This window comes from Lithobates pipiens, unplaced genomic scaffold (assembly GCF_037356315.1).
Source record: "Lithobates pipiens isolate NorthernLeopardFrog02 unplaced genomic scaffold, aLitPip1_a1.2 Scaffold_18, whole genome shotgun sequence".
Lineage (NCBI taxonomy): Eukaryota > Metazoa > Chordata > Amphibia > Anura > Ranidae > Lithobates > Lithobates pipiens.
Window position 1 is genome coordinate 499,725,926 of NW_027507758.1, and position 20,810 is coordinate 499,746,735.

The following is a 20,810-nucleotide window of genomic DNA, read 5'->3' on the forward strand; positions in this document are numbered from 1 at the left end:
TACTGATAGACGGCACTGCTGGGCACTGATAGGCGGCACTGAGCACTGAAAGGTGGCACTGAAGGCTGGCACTGATAGATTTCACTGATAGGTATCACTGGTGACGCTGACACTGGATGCCATTTTTCACTGGCACTGATTGGCAGCTGCCTGGGCACTGATTGGCCTTTCCCTGGTGGTCATTCCTGGTGGTTCAGTGTGGTGGCCATCCCTGGTGGTACTGGCGGCATCCTGGTGGTCCTGAGCAGGCATCCGAGGGGGGACTACACTGATAAACAATCAGCACAGACCCCCCTTTCAGGAGAGCAGCCGATCGGCTCTCTTCTACTCGCGTCTGTCAAACGCGAGTAAGGAAAAGCTGATCAACGGCTCTTCTTGTTTACATTGTGATCAGCCATGATTGGACATGGCTGATCACATGGTAAAGAGTCTCAGACTGACACACCGCAATAACGATCGCCGCGATGCGCGTCCCCGGGGACGCGCAGCAACTTGATATCCTGACAACATCATATGACGTCTGGTCAGGATATACACACCACTTTGCCACCGTCATTTTGCTATATGGTGGGTGGCAAATGGTTAAAAAAACATTGAACTAAAGGCTATAATGTAACAAAATAGGTAAAAAGCCAAGGGGTGGGGAGGGGGGAGGGGGGGTGAATACTTTTGCAAGGCACTGTATAATGTTTGAGAGCTGTGACCTTACAAGGAGAGCTGTGACCTTACAAATGTGCAGTGACGGCTCTTTACAGACTAGTTACTCTAGTAGTCCATTGCTTACTTGCCCTGTTGAAAAACCAGACCCAGTTCCTATGTGCATAGCATAAACATTTTCACTGTTTAGCACGCATGTATTTTCATTTGCTGGATTCTCTGATTAGTAATGAGAATATAATTTTTTTTTCTTTGTACAGTAAAATGACTGAGAATTGCCCATGGTTTACAGCAAAGTCGTTTTTTTTCCTTATAGCTTTATTTTACACTTTAGTGTCTTCTGAATAGAATACAAATCTATTCTGTTCAGCTCATAAACACAGGGCATTTTCATTTAAATACATTTGAGGTCTTCTTTGAACGAGATCACACAGCACAAGATGAAAGGGCACTGAGCTCTAGCAGCCGTGTTTTGTTCCCACGATCACCATATGTAGCACATATTAGTGAACCAGAAGGTGCGAGCAGGAAAATTGGGTTACCTCTTTGGCCTGTGGATAACACAGAGAATCTGGACATGTTCCTACATGTCAGATGAGGAAACAGCCATGGGGGATTTGTGTTCATATCAGCCATATACGTTTCTGTTATAAGCAGCTGAGAAATACCACTGAGGGTACACACATCAAAGTGAAATAGCAATGAACAAAACAATTGCAAACAATTTAAGCATAAAAAAGTTTTCCTTTCTAAAACAACATTTTCTTTTAAAGAATCACTGCAGATGAATTTTCCTTATCAGTGAATATTTGATGAAAGTCAAATTTAATGCTTTATAAATATGCCCCCAAAGTGTTGATATCAAGAACATATTTTTTTAAACATTCCCTGTATTTTTTGGAAGTAGTCAAATACCTGTGCAATTCCTGTACTAATTTGCTGAATTTGATCACCCTGGTACTCTGGGCATCAAACATATGTAAGAATATATTATAAATTTCTACCTTATACATTTCATGAGGCTGCTATTGGTCCCAGGGGCAAGAGGGGCTCTGTTTAAATCTGAAAATTATTTTTTTTGTGGGGAAAAAAGGAATAAATACATTTTACTTTCACTATTTTAATCTGTTTACCCTATCAGTGAAAGATTGCTGGCTCGGTGCTCAGCGATCGAGATTTGCATGCTATTTTTCCAACTAACTCAACTCATCCACCGTGCTTGAATAGCTTAGTTTGGGAGTGCCACGAAGAAGGGGATGGTCCTCCATGGACTCAGCACAATAATGGGTAGCCCTACCTGTCCCGTGGACAATAGAGTGACCTATTCAGAATGTAAGTGTTCATTTTGAGTGAGCCCCCATTATGAAAGCATAATTACAGCATTAACCTAATTGTCTTAAAAATGTCCTCTTGTCCTTCCTAAAACTTATGCTGAATAACCTGTGTAAGATAGATGTATATACACTCACTGGACACTTTATAAGGTACTCCCTGCTAGTATCGTGTTGGACCCCTGTTTGCCCTCAGAACGGCCTTAATTCTTTGTGACAAATATTCAACAAGCTGTTAGAAACATTCCTCAGAGATTTTGGTCCATATTGACATGATATCATCACACAGTTGCTGCAGATTTGTTGGCTGCACATCCATGATACAATCTTCATCACCTTTGCCCAAGGGTACTATTTGGAGTAGCCCTTATATGAGCTTTTCCTCATTCTCTCTATTTAATTATAGGATGATGGTACCTACCCCTATGTTTATTTACAATCCCCTGAGGCGATATTGCTTTAAATACAAATCTCATATTCCTCCACATCCCAAATGTGCTCTATAGGATTAAGATCTGGTGACTGTGAAGGTCAATGAAGTACGGTGAACTCATTGCCATGTTCAAGAAACCAGTTTGAGGTAATTTGAGCTTTGTGACATGGTGCATTATCCTGCTGGAAGTAGCCATCAGAAGATGGGTACAGTACACTATAGTCATAAATGAACATGGTCGGCAACAATGACAATGGGCAGGTAGACCTTGGCATTTAAAAAATGCTCAGTTGGTACTAAGGGGCCCAAAGTGTGCCAAGAAAATATCCCCCACACCATTACACAACCACCACCAGCCTGAACTGTTGATACAAGGCAGGATGGATCCATGCTTTCATGCTGTTTATGCCAAATTCTGACCCTACCATCTGAATATCGCAGCTGAGATTGAGACTCATCAGACCAGGCAATATGTTGCCAGTCTTCTACTATCCAATTTTGGTGAGCCTGTGGGAATTGTAGCCTCTGTTTCCTGTTCTTAGCTGATAAGAGTGGCACCCCTTGAAGCCCATCAGCTTCAAGGTTCAATGGGTTGTGCATTCAGCGATGGTATTCTGCATACCTTGGTTGCAATGACGGGTTATTTGAGTTACTATTGCCCTTCTATCATCTTGAATCAGTCTGCCCATTCTCCTCTGACCTCTAACATCAACAAGGCATTTTTGTCCACACAACTGCCACTCACTGGATATTTTCTCTTTTTCAAACCATTCTCTGTAAACTCTAGCGATGGTTGTGCATGAAAATCCCAGTAGATCAGCAGTTTTTGAGATACTCAGACCAGCCTGTCTGGCACCAATAACCATGCCACGTTCAAAGTCACTTAAATCCACTTTCTTCCTCATTCTGATGCTTGGTTTGAACTTCAGTTAGTTGTCCTCACCACATCTAGATGCCTAAATGCTATGAGTTACTACCAAGTGGTTGGCTAAATAGCAATTTGTGTTACCAAGCAATTAAACAGGTGTACCGAATAAAGTGGCCGGTGAGTGTATATACAGCTGTATATACTCAGCCCACTGCGGCCCCGTTACATGTTCTCCTGTGTCAGCCAGCAGCAGCTGCAAGGGAGAGGAGAAGGTGCTTGACAATGGCTGCAAATGCCTGAGAGGCGTGTTCTGGGAGGACGTCCATGGACGCCCTCCCAGAGCAAGAGAGCCACGCTTTAGCCATTTTTGGGCTATGGCCCAGTAATAAACTGGTTAAATAACAAGCATGTCATACTTACCTGTTCTGTGCAATGGTTTTGCACAGAGCATCCATGATCCTCCTCTTCTCAGGTCCCTTGTAGGTGCTCTGGGCTTTTCCCCCTGCTGCGTGCCCCCATAGCAATTGGCACACAGAACGGGGCTCAGATCCACCCCCTGATTCCTTCTCACTGGCTGGGACTGTGTCTGAGCCAATGAGGAGGGAGAAAGGTGGGAGAGCAGCTGCTCTTGTGTAGACATTACTTGTCTGAGATTAGGCTCAGGTAAGTATAAGGGGGCTGTGGGAGCAGCATACAGAAGGTTTTTACCTTCATGCATAGAATGCATGGAAGTTAAAAAGTTTAAGCAACACTTTAAGCAACTGCTATATGTGTCACCTGCCAATGGTTGGGTCCACAAAATTTTACTATGGGACCCTGTGATTGTAGCTCCTGGTAATAAGCTACTAATCAGATGATATAGCAAATTGCGTTTTTTTTTTTTGCCTAACTATATTGTATGAATTTATAATATGGGTAGAGAAACAGCAATTGGTGAATCCTTTATTTCATGAATCACAATTACCTTGATCCCTGAAATTATCAGAATCCAGATATTCCAGGAAATCAAACATTTCAACATGGCTGGTTTACCTTGATAAGTCATCAATAATTAAGGACAATAAATACACCTAATCCAGTGTTATGAAGGTTTGGAGGGATGAGTCACCATGATTAGTCATTCAGTGCTTGAGTTATTGAGCTCTGTTACCAATGCGTATTTTGCAAAAAAAAGGAGCAAAGGAGACATAGGAAATGTGAAATAGTGCTGAGAACTCAACCTGTTAGCTGCCTATGAAAATATAACACATCAATATGCAATATTTCTTATTCACCTTGCTAAAGAAAAATATAAAAACATTTTGAATAATTCAGTCCTGATCATAATAAAAGAATACAAACTATGTACAAAGCCACTAGACATTCCCTGTAAATATATACATTTTGCATAGTTATATTCGCTCTATTTCTGTGATGGGGTAAACTGACTTCTGCAATTGGTTTAACAGCATGATAATTCGTATGTGGGTGAAGACTGATCTACTACAAACCCATTCTTCCAGATAATTGCACAGTTATTTTGTATAATTTCACAGACAGCTTGGAATTTGGATTTTTTTTACTGCAACAAAATCATGCTACTTTTTCTTCACATTAATAGCACGATAGTTTATAGAACTTCCCATTGTGAAGGAAACATTAACTTGTCATACCAAGCTGTCATCTGTCGGCTGTTGGAAGCAAAGAATGTGACGACACTTTCTAAGCTCCATTAGCAATTCTTATTTTAAATAATAGATCCACTTCAGGATGGGGCAAGGCTAAGGTAGTCATTACACACAAGATATGTCGTTTTTCAATTGTAAAAGTGCTGAGAGGTCAGAATTTTTTTTTTATCAACAAATGATCCAATGATTGATTTCATCATTAAAGCCTATCTACAGGAAAATTAAGAAAGAAGAAAAAAACTGCCCCAGCAGGTTTTTGAAATAATAACACAGCTCTGCTTGTATTACTCACTTCCTCTCCAGTACTGTCCTTGGTGGCCCCATCTGAAGATTTACCCTTATCTCTTGTTCTGGTGGCCACTCTAAAGCTGCCTACACATTATACAATTTTCTTGCTCAATTTCCTTTAAATTTACCTTCAACTATGTAGTGCAAGGGCTTGCCTAATTGCATAAAATATGAAAGTGTTTAGGTTTGACCCCATATTATATGGTTTTGGTAAATCTAAAGGAAAATTGTACAAGGAAACTGTATAATGTGTAGCCAGCTTAAGAATAAGGCTTTAATGAGCGTAGGGCATTATGTACCCACCCCAGGGGTCAAGTCCTGGGTAAAAAAGTGCGGGAACTCCCACCCAAGATCCACTCCCCCACCAAAAAGAAAAATTATACGCTCATATGCATAAAAATATATATATATTTCACATAAAATACAGTGACTGCAAATGCGACTACAGGAGATAACCAGACTGCAAATGCGACATAGTACAGGAAATAACCAAACTGCAAATGCGACATAGTACAGGAGATGACCAGACTGCAAATGCGACATAGTACAGGAGATAACCAGACTGCAAATGCGACATAGTACAGGAGATAACCAGACTGCAAATGCGACATAGTACAGGAGATGACCAGACTGCAAATGCGACATAGTACAGGAGATGACCAGACTGCAAATGCGACATAGTACAGGAGATGACCAGACTGCAAATGCGACATAGTACAGGAGATGACCAGACTGCAAATACGACATAATACAGGAGATGACCAGACTGCGAATGCGACATAATACAGGAGATGACCAGACTGCGAATGCGACTACAGGAGATGACCAGACTGTGAATGCGACTACAGGAGATGACCAGACTGTGAATGCAACATAGTACAGGAGATGACCAGACTGCGAATGCGACATAGTACAGGAGATGACCAGACTGCGAATGCGACTACAGGAGATGACCAGACTGTGAATGCGACATAGTACAGGAGATGACCAGACTGCAAATGCGACATAGTACAGGAGAAGACCAGACTGCGAATGTGACATACTACAGAAGATGACCAAGTAGCCAGTTTTAAAATTTAAACCTGTCCTCAGCCCCTTTATAGCACCTTTCTTCACATTCCTGTCCTCTCCCCCTTTGTAGAACACCCCTTCACATTCCTGCCCTGCCTCCCTTTTATATTACCCCTTCTCATTCCTTTCAGTTTCTGATACTTTCCCCCTCCCTCCTTCATAACAGTGCCCTCTTCCCTGTCTTACCTTACTCAGGACACAGCAGATGACATCGGAGGCACAGAGCTGACATCGGAAATGCAGCAAAGGGATGGACAGAGGGCGGGACCTGCCCCAGTTAACTGATTGGTTAATAGAACCGCTTTGCATTCTATCAACCAATCAGTTAACTGGGCCAGCCCCTGCCCTCCGTGCATCGCTGTGCTGCTCTTCCGATGTCAGCTCTGTGAAGACAACACAGCTAGCAGGCTGTGCTAGAGCCTCGGGCAGCTCTGGTCCTGCAAAGGGAACGGCGTTCCTGCTGTGAAAAAAGTGCAGGGACGCCGTTCCCACGCATTCCCGCAGGACTCGAGCCCTGACCCACCCTCTGTTAGGGGCATCACCAAGGCTCCTTGCACTAACATACAGTGATGTAGAAAGCAGAGATGTTGTCATCACCTCTGGAGGAGATCCAAGGACCTCGCATGTCACATGACCAGTCCTAAAATATCTGAAAGGGGTAGGCATATGTAGCACCCTGTAGTGTGCTAGGGAAATAGTGCAGGTTTTTCCTGGTAGCCAAGTCTGGGTGTGTTTTGTGATCTCGGTTGGGAGTGGCTCAGAGTAAGTGCTGGGTGACTCACAGGTGGCATCACAAGGACCTACTACTTCTTTCTAGAATGCTCTAGTGTTTTCTAGAAAGAGAGGCTGAAGGGGAGGTGGAGCCACCTGAGGTGTTCTAAGGAGCCCTAACCAATCTCCAACTTGGATTGGCAGGGGGAAGGCCTCCTTAAATACCCAGGGTCACCCCAGCTGGGGAGGAGTGGAGCGGGTGGAAGAATGGAGATGGAGTGTTAGGCTGTCAGGGCCTTTGAGGGAGCTCCCCAGTCTTGGGGGGGGGGGTGACCTTAGGCCTGGGCTCGGGTGCGGATGGGGCCCTCCAAGGAAGCGTGGAGGTATCCCGAACAGGAGGCACAGGAGGAGCAAGAGAGGATAGTGGGAGAACACTGCTGGGCAAGTCTCCAGGAGTTCCACTGAGGCAGCCAGGAGGGCCGGTGAATGTGCACACAATTGGGAGGACTAGAAGGCATGCCTGAGAGGACTGAGTGGACCAGTCTGAGATGGGTGCAGAGCCAGTCTGGAGGATTGGGGTGGCACAGGCAGTGGAATTGGGCAGCTACTGCCAGGAGGGTGGCAGTGCCTGAAAAGGTTGTGCTCTGAGCAGTAACCACAGGGACAGGTATCACTGGGACTTTTCTATTTTGCTACACCATAGGGGCCCGCAGTTCCTGTCTGTAAAGGGCACCTGCTTTGGGCCTGACTTTTTTTTTCCATTTACCTTTATGAACTCTTCTAATTTGGATCTGTAACCTTGACAATGACCTCCTCCATTTAAGCAACATGAAATGATAGCTATGAAAATAATTTAGGCCTAGATGGGTGGCAGCCAACCTGCAGTGAATTGCTTTTTAGGCAGCTATGAGGCAAAATGTCACCTTCTCGCTGCTTATTTTTACCCTGAAAAGAGTACCACCATACCAAACAGTTACAAGGTTGTTGCAGTATATATATATATATATATATATATATATATATATATATATATATATATAAGCACTGCTTGCTCCTACTTTAAGAAATAGTACTGCATTGGGGTGGATTTACTACAGGCAAAACTATACAAGGGTATTATTTTACAAGAATTATTACATTTTCTATATATAATTCATAGACAAAAATAACTGAAAATTAGAAACAGGCTCTGGGGCTGTCATCCTGATCCTTGCTTTACCATTAAGATTGGAGAGAACCCGAGGACATATATTAAAGCTGACAAGACTGACTTTGTCCCACAACTGTCTTCCTGATCGTGGCTGTTCTACCTAAGGCAGTCATTCTCCAACACAGTTCCTCCAGGGGTAGTAAGGTGTTCCTTGGATTATTGCTGATTAACCTGCCACCAGGTGATGCCTGCATAGTTCCAGGTCCAACACCACTTGTCAAAGCCAGTGGCAAGATAGCAAGGATGGCATTATTCTCTCTAACCACCACCAATATAAGGGGCATTTTCCCAATGATGAACTAATGAACTGATCTTAGCAGGGCTTTCTTGAGACCTTAAAAATATTGTAAGCGTTTCTCTGGGGCAAAAAGTTTGGGAATGGCTGACCTAGTGAGTCACTGATCTAGAACAATTCTGCAGCCAGCTAAGTCGGAAAAGTCCAAATTCCCATTCTGTGTTTTTCTATATCAGTGATTCACTAGGTAGGGCAGCCATGAGTGGGAAGACTGCTGTGGAACCTGCACTGTTAGCCCCTGTACACACGGTCGGAGATTTCCACAACCAAATCCGTCGGATTTTGCCCGTCGGATTTTGTCCGAAACTGTTGCATACACACGGTCAGACAAAGTTGGCAAAAAATCCGATCTTTCAGAATGTGATGACGTAATTTCGTTACGATGGGACTACATTCAGGCTAGTAGCCAATAGCTTTGATGTAGGAATTTGATCTGAGCATGCGTGGCACTTGGTCCGATCAAAATTCTCTACACATGATCGGAGTATGTCCGATCGGCCCAGTTGGTCGGGAAATATTTCCAACATGTTGGAAAATTGGGTCCGACGGATATTCCGACGGAATCAGTCCGATGCATACCACACATAGTCGGATTATCCAACGACACGGTCCGATAAGACGCATTCCGACGGATTCTCCGACCGTGTGTACAAGGGCTTAGAGCCCAAATCCAGGAAAGCTAAAAGTCCCACATTGCAAGGTTTTACTGCTTGTTTCTGTCTAGAAGATGGGAAATGCACATTTACTTGCCTGATCCTGTGTTTCCCTGGCAGATGGGCTCCCCTATGCTTCAGTAATGGACCGTCCTTTGGCATCCTCAAAACCAAAGCAGGGCTATGGGCCTTGCATCAGTCTTGATGACATCAGAAGACCTTTGACCACTGGAGCATAAGGGAGAAAAGGCAGCAGAAGCATGGACATCAGATGTGTGGAAATCCGGGAAAGTAAAACTGTTGCACCAGGTCCCCCAAACATAAACAAGCAGTTAACCCTTGTAGTGTGGATGCAGCCCCAGTGTAAGGGAGAACTTTGAGTAGTCAAAGGGTTCGACTTTAAAAACAAGTCATTGCTCCAATATCTGATATCTCCCTATTCACTGGTTCTCTTTGATCTTGTCGAAATCTTGTATACTACCAAGTATAAACACACAAGAAAATACTTGATATTTGCTCTAAGCTGGGATTAAACAAGACAAATGAGGCATAAGATGCGAAAGAAGAAGCCGTAAAGGTCAGTTGTAAGTAGAGATAGACACTCCATGAACAGTGTCTGCTGCTCAGACCAGAAAAAGCTCTCACAACACTAGTGACCCATGAAGTCTTCTGTAGGTTCTCCAAGGTGTGTCACAGCAGTTCACTAAGAGCAGGAAACCAGGGACATTCACAACTGTAGACATGGCTTTTCTCTAATGCCCCCTTCCTTCCTTTCTTTGGAACGGTAGCAGTGAATTGGAAAGTGTATGACGCTGTCATCAATCAGTATTCAGAGCTCAGAATAGGCTGTGGTATGCTTTGAAAGGGTCAGCAGCAGAAGATTACAATTTTGTAAAGGGATATCCATCTTTCGGTAACATGTATTGTGCTTACAATACACCACATATTGCATGCTGGACCTGATCCATTCTTTACACTTGCTGTTTCTAGAGTGTGGATTGGTTATAACATTTGCCCTCTCTACCTGCTCCCATTGAAGCTTATGACTTCTCTAAATGTAAAGAAGTGCAAATAACGTTTTCTAAACCCAAAATCAAAGTTGTAATATACAGTATTAAAGAGGAAGTTAACCCTGATGGGTTTACTTCCTCTTTGATTCCCTGCAAAGGTAAAGCATAATGGACTACTATACATCGCATAGTAGTCCATTATGTGTCACTAACCTGACACAGGAGCCAGCGATGTCACCGCTGTCCCCTGTAGTCCGGAGCCTCCATCTTCTTGGTGGGTCTCACTGCTCCGGGGCTGTCATTCGTCTGAGCCGCGATGACGTCACTCCCACGCATGCGTCCTTAGTTCTTAGTTCAAATCCCGATCAGGATGCTATCTGGATGGCATTTGCATGTTCTTCCTGTGAGTGTGTGGGTTTGCCCTGGGTATGCCAGTTTTCTTCCACACTGTAAAGACATGCTGGGTGGTTAATTGGTTTCTGTCTAGTATGAGTATTTATGCTTGTAAGATTAGATTGCAAGCTCTTTGAGCACATGGAGACTGATGTGAATGCAAAACATAAAGTGCTGTGTAACTTGTCAGTGCTATATTAATACCTGTAATAAATAAAAGTGGTGGCTGCATTAGTTTTCTTTTTACTATTTCCTTTATTTTCACTTGATGTTCCTTTTAGGTATACAGTGGCTTTAAAAAGTATTCATGCCCCTTGAAATTTTCCAAATGTTGTCATGTTACAAGCAAAAATGTAAAAGTATTTTATTGGGATGTGATAGACCAACACAAAGTGGCACATAATTGTGAAGTGGATGGAAAATGATAAATGGTTTTCAATTTTTTTTACAAATATGTGAAAAATGTGGCGTGCATTTGTATTCAGCCCCCCCCCCCCCCCCCCCGAGTCAAAACTTTGTAGAACCACCTTTCATTGTATCAACTACAGCTGCAAGTCTTTTTGGGTATGTCTCTACCAGCTTTGCACATCTAGAAAGTGACATTCTTGCCCAAGTCTTGCCACAGATTCTCAATTGGATTTAGGTCTGGACTTTGACTGGGCCATTCTAACACATGAATATGCTTTGATCTAAACCAATCCATTGTGGCTGTATGTTTATGGTCGTTGTCCTGCTGGAAGGTGAACCTCCGCCCCAGTCTCAAGTCTTTTGCAGACTCTTAACAGATATTCTTCTAAGATTGCCCTGTATTTCACTCTGTCTATCTTCCCATCAACTCTGACTAACTTCCCTGTCCCTGCTAGGAAAAGCATCCCCACAACATGATGCTGCCACCACCATGTTTTAACGGTGGGGATAGTGTGATCAGGGTGATGTGCAGTGTTAGTTTTCCGCCACGCATAGCGTTTTGCTTTTAGGCCAAAAAGTTCAATTTTGGTCTCACCTTCTTCCAGATGTTTTCTGTGTCCCCCACATGGCATCTCGCAAACTGCAAACGGGACTTCCAATGGCTTTTTTTCAACAATGTCTTTCTTCTTGTCACTTTTCTATAAAGGTGAGATTTTTGGAGTGCTCGACTAATAGTTGTCCTGTGGACAGATTCTCCCACCTGAGCTGTGGATCTCTGCAGCTCCTCCAGAGTTACCATGGGCCTCTTGGCTGCTTCTCTGATGAATTCTCTCTTTGCCCGGCCTGTTAGTTTAGGTGGACGGCTATGTCTTTGTAGGTTTGCAGTTGTGCCATACTCTATCCATTTCCATGATGGATTGAACAGTACTCTGTGAGATGTTCAAAGCTTTCCATCCTAGATTCCCCCAGAGGTTCTCCCCCCAGTGTATAGATTACATTGATATTTTTGCCACCCAAATACATTATTTTATATTTTTCTACATGGAACCTCATTTGCCATGTAGTTGCCCACCCCATTAATTTGTTCAGATCTGTTTGCAAGGTTTCCACATCCTGCGGAGAAGTTATTGCCCTGCGTAGCTTAATATGGTCCGCAAATACAGAGATTGAACTGTTTACCCCATCCTCTGGGTCATTTATCAACAAATTAAATAGGATTGGTCCCAGTACAGAACCCTGGGGGACCCCACTACCCACTCCTGACCATTCCGAGTACACCCTATTTATCACCAGCCTCTGAACTTGGCCTTGTAGCCAGTTTTCAATCCATGTACTCACCCTATGGTCCATGCCAACGGACCTTATTTTGTACAGTAAATGTTTATGGGGAACTGTGTCAAATGCTTTTGCAAAATCCAGATACACAACATCTACATGTCTTCCTTTATCTGGCTGGCAACTCACCTCCTCATAAAAGGTTAGTAGATTGGTTTGGCAAGAACAATTCTTCATGAATCCATGCTGATTACTGCTAATGCTACCGTTACCATTACTAAAATGTTGTATATACTCCCTTATCATCCCCCTCCAAGAGTTTACATACTATTGATGTTAGGCTAACTGGTCTGTAGTTCCCAGGGATGTATTTTGGGCCCTTTTTAAATTTGGTGCTACATTGGCTTTTCTCCAGTCAGCTGATACCATTCCAGTCAGTAGACTGTCAGTATGGTCTGGCAATTACTTGACCGAGTTCCCTAACTACCCTCGGGTGCAAGCCATCTGGTCCCAGTGATTAATTAATGTTAAGTTTCCCAAGTCTAATTTTAATTCTGTCCTCTGTTAACCATGAAGGTGCTTCCTGTGATGTGTCATGAGGATAAACACTGCAGTTGAGGTTACTGAAGCCCCCTGATTCCCTTGTGAAGACTGAGGAGAAGAATGAATTCAATATCTTTGCCATCTCCCCATCCTTTGTAACCAGATGTCCTTCCTCATCTTTATGGGGCCAATATGGTCTGTCCTCCCTTTTTTACTGTTTACATACTTAAATAATTTCTTGGGATTTTTTTTGCTCTCCTCCGCTATGTGTATTTCATGTTTTATCTTAGCCATCCTTATTGCACCCTTACATATATCTTGTTGCATTCTTTATAAAGTCTGAATGCTGATGATGATCCCTCAACCCCGTATTTTTTGAAGGCCTTCTCCTTTGCTTTTATATGCATTTTTACATTGGAGTTAAGCCATCCAGGACTTTTGTTCGCACTTTTAAATTTATTACCCAATGGGATGCATTGGCTGATGCCCTTATTTAATATGCTCTTTAAGCCAACCCATCTCTACTCCGCATTCTTTGTTTCTAATATTTTATCCCAAATTATGCCTTCTAGAAAGGTTCGTAGTTTAGGCAAGTTTGCTCTTTTAAAATTCAGTGTCTTTGTATTCCCCTCATGTTTCTTACTTGTGTGCTTTATACGGAAGCCAATTGACCTGTGATCGTTGTTCCCTAAATTGCACCGTATTTCCACATGCGTGATCAGGTCTGCATTGTTGGTAATCAGTAGATCCAGTAACGCTTTATTTCTAGCTGGTGCGTCTACCATCTGACCCATAAAATTGTCATTTAGGAACTGGCGAGCCTTAGCCCTTGTACACACGGTCGGACATTCCGACAACAAAATCCGTCAGATTTTGTCCGACGGATTTTGTCCGAAATTGGTGTTGCATACACACGGTAAAGTTGTTGGAAAATCCGATCGTTTGTAACGTGATGACTTTATTTCATTACGACGGGACTACATGAAATAACGACAGGACTACATTCAGGCTAGTAACCAATAGCTTTGGTCTAGGAATTTGACCTGAGCATGCGTGCCACTTTGTCCGATTGGAATTCTCTACAAATGATCGGACAAAGTCCGATCGGATCATGTTGTCGGAAAATTTTATAGCCCAGCTCTAAAACTTTGTCGGTCGTATATTCCGACGGAAACAGTCCAATGTAGCCCACACATGGTCGGATTATCCGACAACACGGTCCGATCGGACATTTTCCATCGGAATGTCCGACCGTGTGTACAAGGGCTCAGATGAATGCACGGTTCCCTCCACCCAGTCTATGTCTGGATAATTAAAATCCCCCATTATGATAACACTTCCCATCCTTGCCGCTAATCCAAATTTATTAAAATTGTGATAGGAGATCTGTCTCCCCTTCCTCCCTCAGGTTAGGGGGCCTTTAGCATACTCACAGTATTATTTTCCCCTTAGCTTCATCCCTTTGGAGCTCTACCCATAAGGATTCCACCTCCTCCCTAGCTCTCTTAGTGATGTCATCTCTCACATTCACTTGCACATTATTCTTGATATATAGGCATACCCATCCCCCTTTTTTACCCTCTCTATCCTTGCGATAAAGGGTATACCCTTGAATGTTTGGGAGCTGTTTAACCAGGTCTCTGAATGAGTGCTGTTTAACCAGGTCTCTGAAATTCCCACAAAATCCAAATCCTCCTCGTACAATAGTATCTCCAGTTAACCCATCTTGTCTGCCAGGCTCCTGGCAAGTGAACCTATAGTTACTTTAAGAGTGCTGAATGGGCAGCAAAGATAGAAAGCTGAAACCTATGTGTACATACCTTGTAGTGAATGTTTTTTCATTGAAATCTACAGGGCCAGCTTCTGTTATATAGGGCATGGCCAATTATGCTTCTGGGTCCACACATCAATAGGTAAGAGCCTTGAGAGGAGATGGAGAACCCTCTTGACCACAGGTGTTGATCGAGATTTGTAATATAGAGTGCTCCAGGCTTCGGTGCTCAAAAGCCCTTCTTTCATCTATTCAGCTGATGGACCGCAAAGTTATTATGAATAAGTACTTCCGTAACGGGATAATAACAAGGGGAAGGATGACAGTTTAAGGAACTAGCTGTGACCACACGGACACAGCCTGCTGTCCTCTATGGGCGATTGGATGTAAACAGACCACCTGTCCATTCACACCCAACTGCCATTCGATCTGATACGATCAACTCAAGTAGAATGGATCTCCATCCATCTGTTTTTAGCAGATCAGCTTGGATGTAGGTACGTTCCATAGATGAGTTCCTGATGGAGGTTCTGATCGGGTCCATCTGATAAACAAACAAGCAGACCCGATCGGAACGTTTGTGTGAAAGGGGCCTTAGGCACCACTGCAGGGGTCAGTGCAAAGGTTGTGATGTTATTAGTAGATGCTCAGATGATGAGTTAAAAAGAAGGGCGAAAAGCTAAAAGACACAACGTTAAAGCCCAAGTTAATTTAAGGTATTTTTTTTTAAGTCAGCACAAAAGACATTTCTTATGTTGGTGCTGGTTGTCATCGTGGAAGTCTCAATTCCTCTGCTCCCTTCTCATACCCCACAGCTATAATCGTTCAGGGCGGGAGAGCTGCTACCAGTGCTAGGCCTGTCATAGGGACTCATCAAGAGTGTGAACTATCACTGCCTTTTCAATTCCTCCCCCCTTCCATTCATAGAAGTCGAATTATAGCTTTCACTAATGAAAAGCAAGCTATGATCACAGAATGGGTGGATAAATGAAAGGTTCTCCTCCTCCATTTATAGATTGCTTTTTATTCATGGAAGCTATAGTACAAATTCTATGAATGAAGGAGGGGGGTAGAAATGGTAGGTATAGTCGGCACTCTTGTGAATGCATATCACAGTTTCAAGCACTGATGTTAAACCCTGCACTGCCTGCAGCACTGGAAGATTACGGCTGTGGGGTATGAGAGGGGGGCAGAGGACTTCAGATTTCAACTAGGACAGACAGCACCAGCACAAGGGACACTTTGCATTAAATGTAAGTAATGTCTCTTATGCTGACTTTGTAAAAATAAAGGTTTTTACCTAAACCTAGGCTGTAACTACTTCTGACTTTATAGCAAGTGGTATACAATGCATAGGGCTAGCCATATACTGTTAGATTTCTTTTGTTCAGCCAACGGGAACAACATTTTTTGGACATCCACTTCTGAGGTTTCCGTAAGAGAGCCAGCACTTGAAAGGAGATGATTACTATTACTATGCATACATCTAAAAAAAACGAATAAACATTAATTTAAACACTTTTAAATGTAAAAAAGAAATCAATAAAAACACTGTCCTGTGTCCTGTGTTGGGTCATTTGGGGGAACCATGATGCCCAACGGGGATGTGTTATCCAATACCCAGTTACGGTAGAGGCTATTTGTCAGAAAGGCGCTTTGTAAAGTGAATGATAGTAAAATAGCCAATGATGTTTGGGCTGTTAAAAAAAAAACGGATTTTAACTAGCACTTGATTGGTTGATTGAAGTGAACACCCTTTCATCTTGTTCACTAAGCACATTCACCTTGTAAAATTTCGGTAATTTGTATTTTGGTTGAAAAAATGAATTTAACTGAAATCCATTAACAGACTTTTAGAACAACCTGAAATATGTGCATTAGTCAATCATTAACTTTCCCAGCTGCATAATACAATGAAGAGAAATCTATCTTCTACCTAAAAATGGAGTTAATGTATTCCTACAAATAATCCATTCAGCTGCCATAGTTTTGATGATTGACCTATATGTCATCAAGTAGGCGTAGATGACGTACAGGGAAAACACATGGAGCATCAGCCCCACAAGGACCTTTTGTAGTATTCCATCTTTTCATCAGCAATTTTGATTATCAAAGGAAGTTATGATCTAAAAGGGAAGACCCAGGTTATGTTGTGTCGTATGTCTGCTAACGTCTTATGGCTGTTTTTTATAATCTGCTGACCACAGTGGAACAAAACAAACCAAGTGCTTCCACGATCAGCACATAATGTACGTATTATACATCACCTTCACAAAACACTGTCACACAGCTAGAGTAAATAGTAAATTAACGATAAAATTCATTAACTCTTTACGTGCGCAGAACAGGATGGGACTTATTCTAAAACCTATGTCACATCTGTATATACTGTATATATACAGTATCTCACAAAAGTGAGTACACCCCTCACATTTTTGTAAATATTTTATTATATCTTTTCATGTGATAACACTGAAGAAATTACACTTTGCTACAATATAAAGTATTGAGTGTACAGCTTGTATAACAATGCAAATTTGCTGTCCCCTCAAAATAGCTCAACACACAACCATTAATGTCTAAGCCGCTGGCAACAAAAGTGAGTACACCCCTAAGTGAAAATGTCCAAATTGAGCACAATTAGTAATTTTCCCTCCCCGGAGAGACTCGTTAGTGTTACAAGGTCTCAGGTGTGAATCTGGGAGCAGGTGTGTTAAATTTGCTGTTATCGCTCTCACTCTCTCATACTGGTCACTGGAAGTTCATCATGGCACCTCATGGCAAAGAACTCTCTGAGGATTTGAAAAAAAAGAATTTTTGCTCTACATAAAGATTGCCTAGGCTATAAGAAGATTTCCAAGACCCTAAAACAAAGCCGCAGCATGGTGGCCAAGACCATACAGCAGTTTAACGGGACAGGTTCCTCTCAGAACAGGCATCACCATGGTCGACTAAAGAAGTAAACACGTATGAGGGCTTCCAGCATTGCTGGAGAGGTTGAAGGGGTGGGGGGACCAGCCTGTCAGTGCTCAGACCATACACCACACACTACATCAAATTGGTCTGCATTTCTGTTGCCCCAGAAGGAATCCTCTTCTAAAGATGATGCACAAGAAAGCCCGCAAACAGTTTGTGTGTCTTGCTTACAGTTAAGCATGGTGGTGGGATTGTCATGGTTTGCTGCTGCATGAGTGCTGCCGGCACTGGGGAGCTACAGTTCATTAAGGGAACCATGAATGCCAACATGTATTGTGACATACAGAAGCAGAGCATGATCCCCTCCCTTCACAACACTGAAGAAGTGTACAGCTTGTATAACAGTGTAAATTTGCTGTCCCCTCAAAATAACTCAACACACAGCCATTAATGTCTAAACTGCTGGCAACAAAAGTGAGTACACCCCTAAGTGAAAATGTCCAAAATGGGGCCAAAGTGTCAATAATTGGAGTGGCCACCATTATTTTCCAGCAGTGCCTTAACCCTCTTGGTCGACCATGGTGGGGCACCACTTTTTTTTTTTTTTTAGATTCTCAGAGAGTTCTTTGCCATGAGGTGCCATGTTGAACTTTCAGTGACCAGTATGAAAGAGTGATAGCGATAACACCAAATTTAACACACCTGCTCCCCATTCACACCTGAAACCTTGTAATACTAACGAGTCACATGACATCGGGGAGGGAAAATAGATAATTGGGCACAATCTGGTCATTTTCACTTAGGGGTGTACTTACTTTTGTTGCCAGCAGCTTAGACATTAATGGTGTGTTGAGTTATTTTGAGTGGACAGCTAATTTACACTGTTATACAAGCTGCACACAGACAAACCACAATTTTCAGCAGCTCCTGCGGGGGTACCACTACATTTGGGTGCGTCGTCCGGGATTGTCTGTTCATGTATCGCCTGTCAGCCACTGCCCCTTGCAACTGAAGTTGATCAAGCTGGGAAACTGTGCTTTGTTCCACCACTATTGAGTAATTACACTTCGGGAAGGACTTATGTGCTCTGCCTACTATTTACTACCAGAGTATCAAGTGCCATTGTCCATAGCAACCAGCGGGAGCTGCCTTCGAGTTCAACCCTTATCGATACCTGCTGACCCAGTTGCCCCAACCGCGGCTGGGACAGAAACTTGCGCTAATTCTGCAATTCAGTAACTTTGTACCATGTGCTGTTACCTGTGGCAACCACGACGGATGATCACGCCCATGGATTAAATTGTGTCCAGCGTTCTGCTACTGCTGGACATTGTGACCTTTTGATCCAAATTCCTACTTGTTACAGTAACGTGTGCTTGGAATTGTCTACTGTTGCGCAGAGTGATCGGGGTAAACCTGTGGGCGGGACTGTGCTAAGAATGTTCCTCTGAGTGACAGACGGGCCGCAAACTTTATTGTTACTACCGGCAACCACCGGAGGAGTCAGCAGCCATCTGCTTTCAGTTGCTTGGGTGCAGTCGGTGCTGAGCAACATGCCTGGACAAGTCCTGCTAGTCACAGCATGCCTGCAATCTTCAGTTCATCCAATAAGGGGTTACAACAGCAGGTCCAGGGAGGGGCCTGCCTATCAGTTTTACAGACGCCTGCTTGTCTGGAAGTGAGAGAGCAGTGCCACGCCCTAGAGGAGACCCAGCATTCCCTGCTGGCAGCAGACACCACATGGGAGAGGAGCAAGATGGCGAAGGGTGGTCACATACTCTCAGTGCTGACCTGGTTGCCTGATGAGCAGGAACGGATACTGGTCGACACCGGTGTTCGGTTGGAGCATCGTGGGGGATTCACCCTCGGGGTGATTGATGGGATGGAGCAGCCTATTGTGTTCAGACTACTGGATACCGATCACGGTGGTCAGTGCCTGGGTCCGCTGCAGTCATTGTGGCGAACCGCACACTCAGCTTGCATCCAGCCAGCAAGAGCCACAGTACTATAGCATGACCTGCACTCAGGACATACAGTGGTGTGAAAAAGTGTTTGCCCCCTTCCTCATTTCCTGTTCCTTTGCATGTTTGTCACACTTAAGTGTTTCGGAACATCAAACCAATTTAAACAATAGTCAAGGACAACACAAGTGAACACAAAATGCAATTTGTAAATGAAGGTGTTTATTATTAAAGGTGAAAAAAATCCAAACCATCATGGCCCTGTGTGAAAAAGTGATTGCCCCCCTTGTTAAAACATACTATAACTGTGGTTGTCCACACCTGAGTTAAATTTCTCTAGCCACACCCAGGCCTGATTATTGCCACACCTGTTCACAATCAAGGCATCACTTAAATAGGAGCTGCTTGACACAGTAAGGTCCACCAGAAGATACTTAAAAGCTACACATCATGCCGAGACCCAAAGAAATTCAGGAACAATTGAGAAAGAAAGTAATTGAGATCTATCAGTCTGGAAAGGGTTATAAAGCCATTTCCAAAGCTTTGGGAATCCAGCGAACCACAGTGAGAGCCATTATCCACAAATGGCGAAGACATGGAACAGTGGTGAACCTTCCCAGGAGTGGCCGGCCGCCCAAAATTACCCCAAGAGCGCAGCGACGACTCATCCAAGAGGTCACAAAAGACCCCACAACAACGTCCAAGGAACTGCAGGCCTCACTTGTCTCAGTTAAGGTCAGCGTTCATGCCTCCACCATCAGGAAAATACTGGGCAAAAATGGCCTGCATGGCAGAGTTCCAAGGAGAAAACCACTGCTGAGCAAAAAGAACATCAAAGCTCGTCTCAATTTCTCCACAACACATCCTGATGATCCCCAAGACTTTTGGAACAACATTCTGTGGACCGATGAGACAAAAGTGGAACTCTTTGGAAGGTGTGTGTCCAAGTATATCTGGCGTAGAAGGAACACTGCATTTCATAAAAAGAACATTATACCAACAGTAAAATATGGTGGTGGTAGTGTGATGGTCTGGGGCTGTTTTGCTGCTTCAGGACCTGGAAGACTTGCCGTGATAAAAGGAACTATGAATTCTGCTGTCTACCAAGAGATCCTAAAGGAGAATGTCCGACCATCTGTTCGTGTACTCAAGCTGAAACGAACTTGGGTTCTGCAGCAGGACAATGATCCTAAACACACCAGCAAGTCCACCACCGAATGGCTGAAGAAAAACAAAATGAAGACTTTGGAGTGGCCTAGCCAAAGTCCTGACCTGAATCCTATTGAGATGTTGTGGTATGACCTTAAAAAGGCCGTTCTTGCTCGAAAACCCTCTAATGTAACTGAATT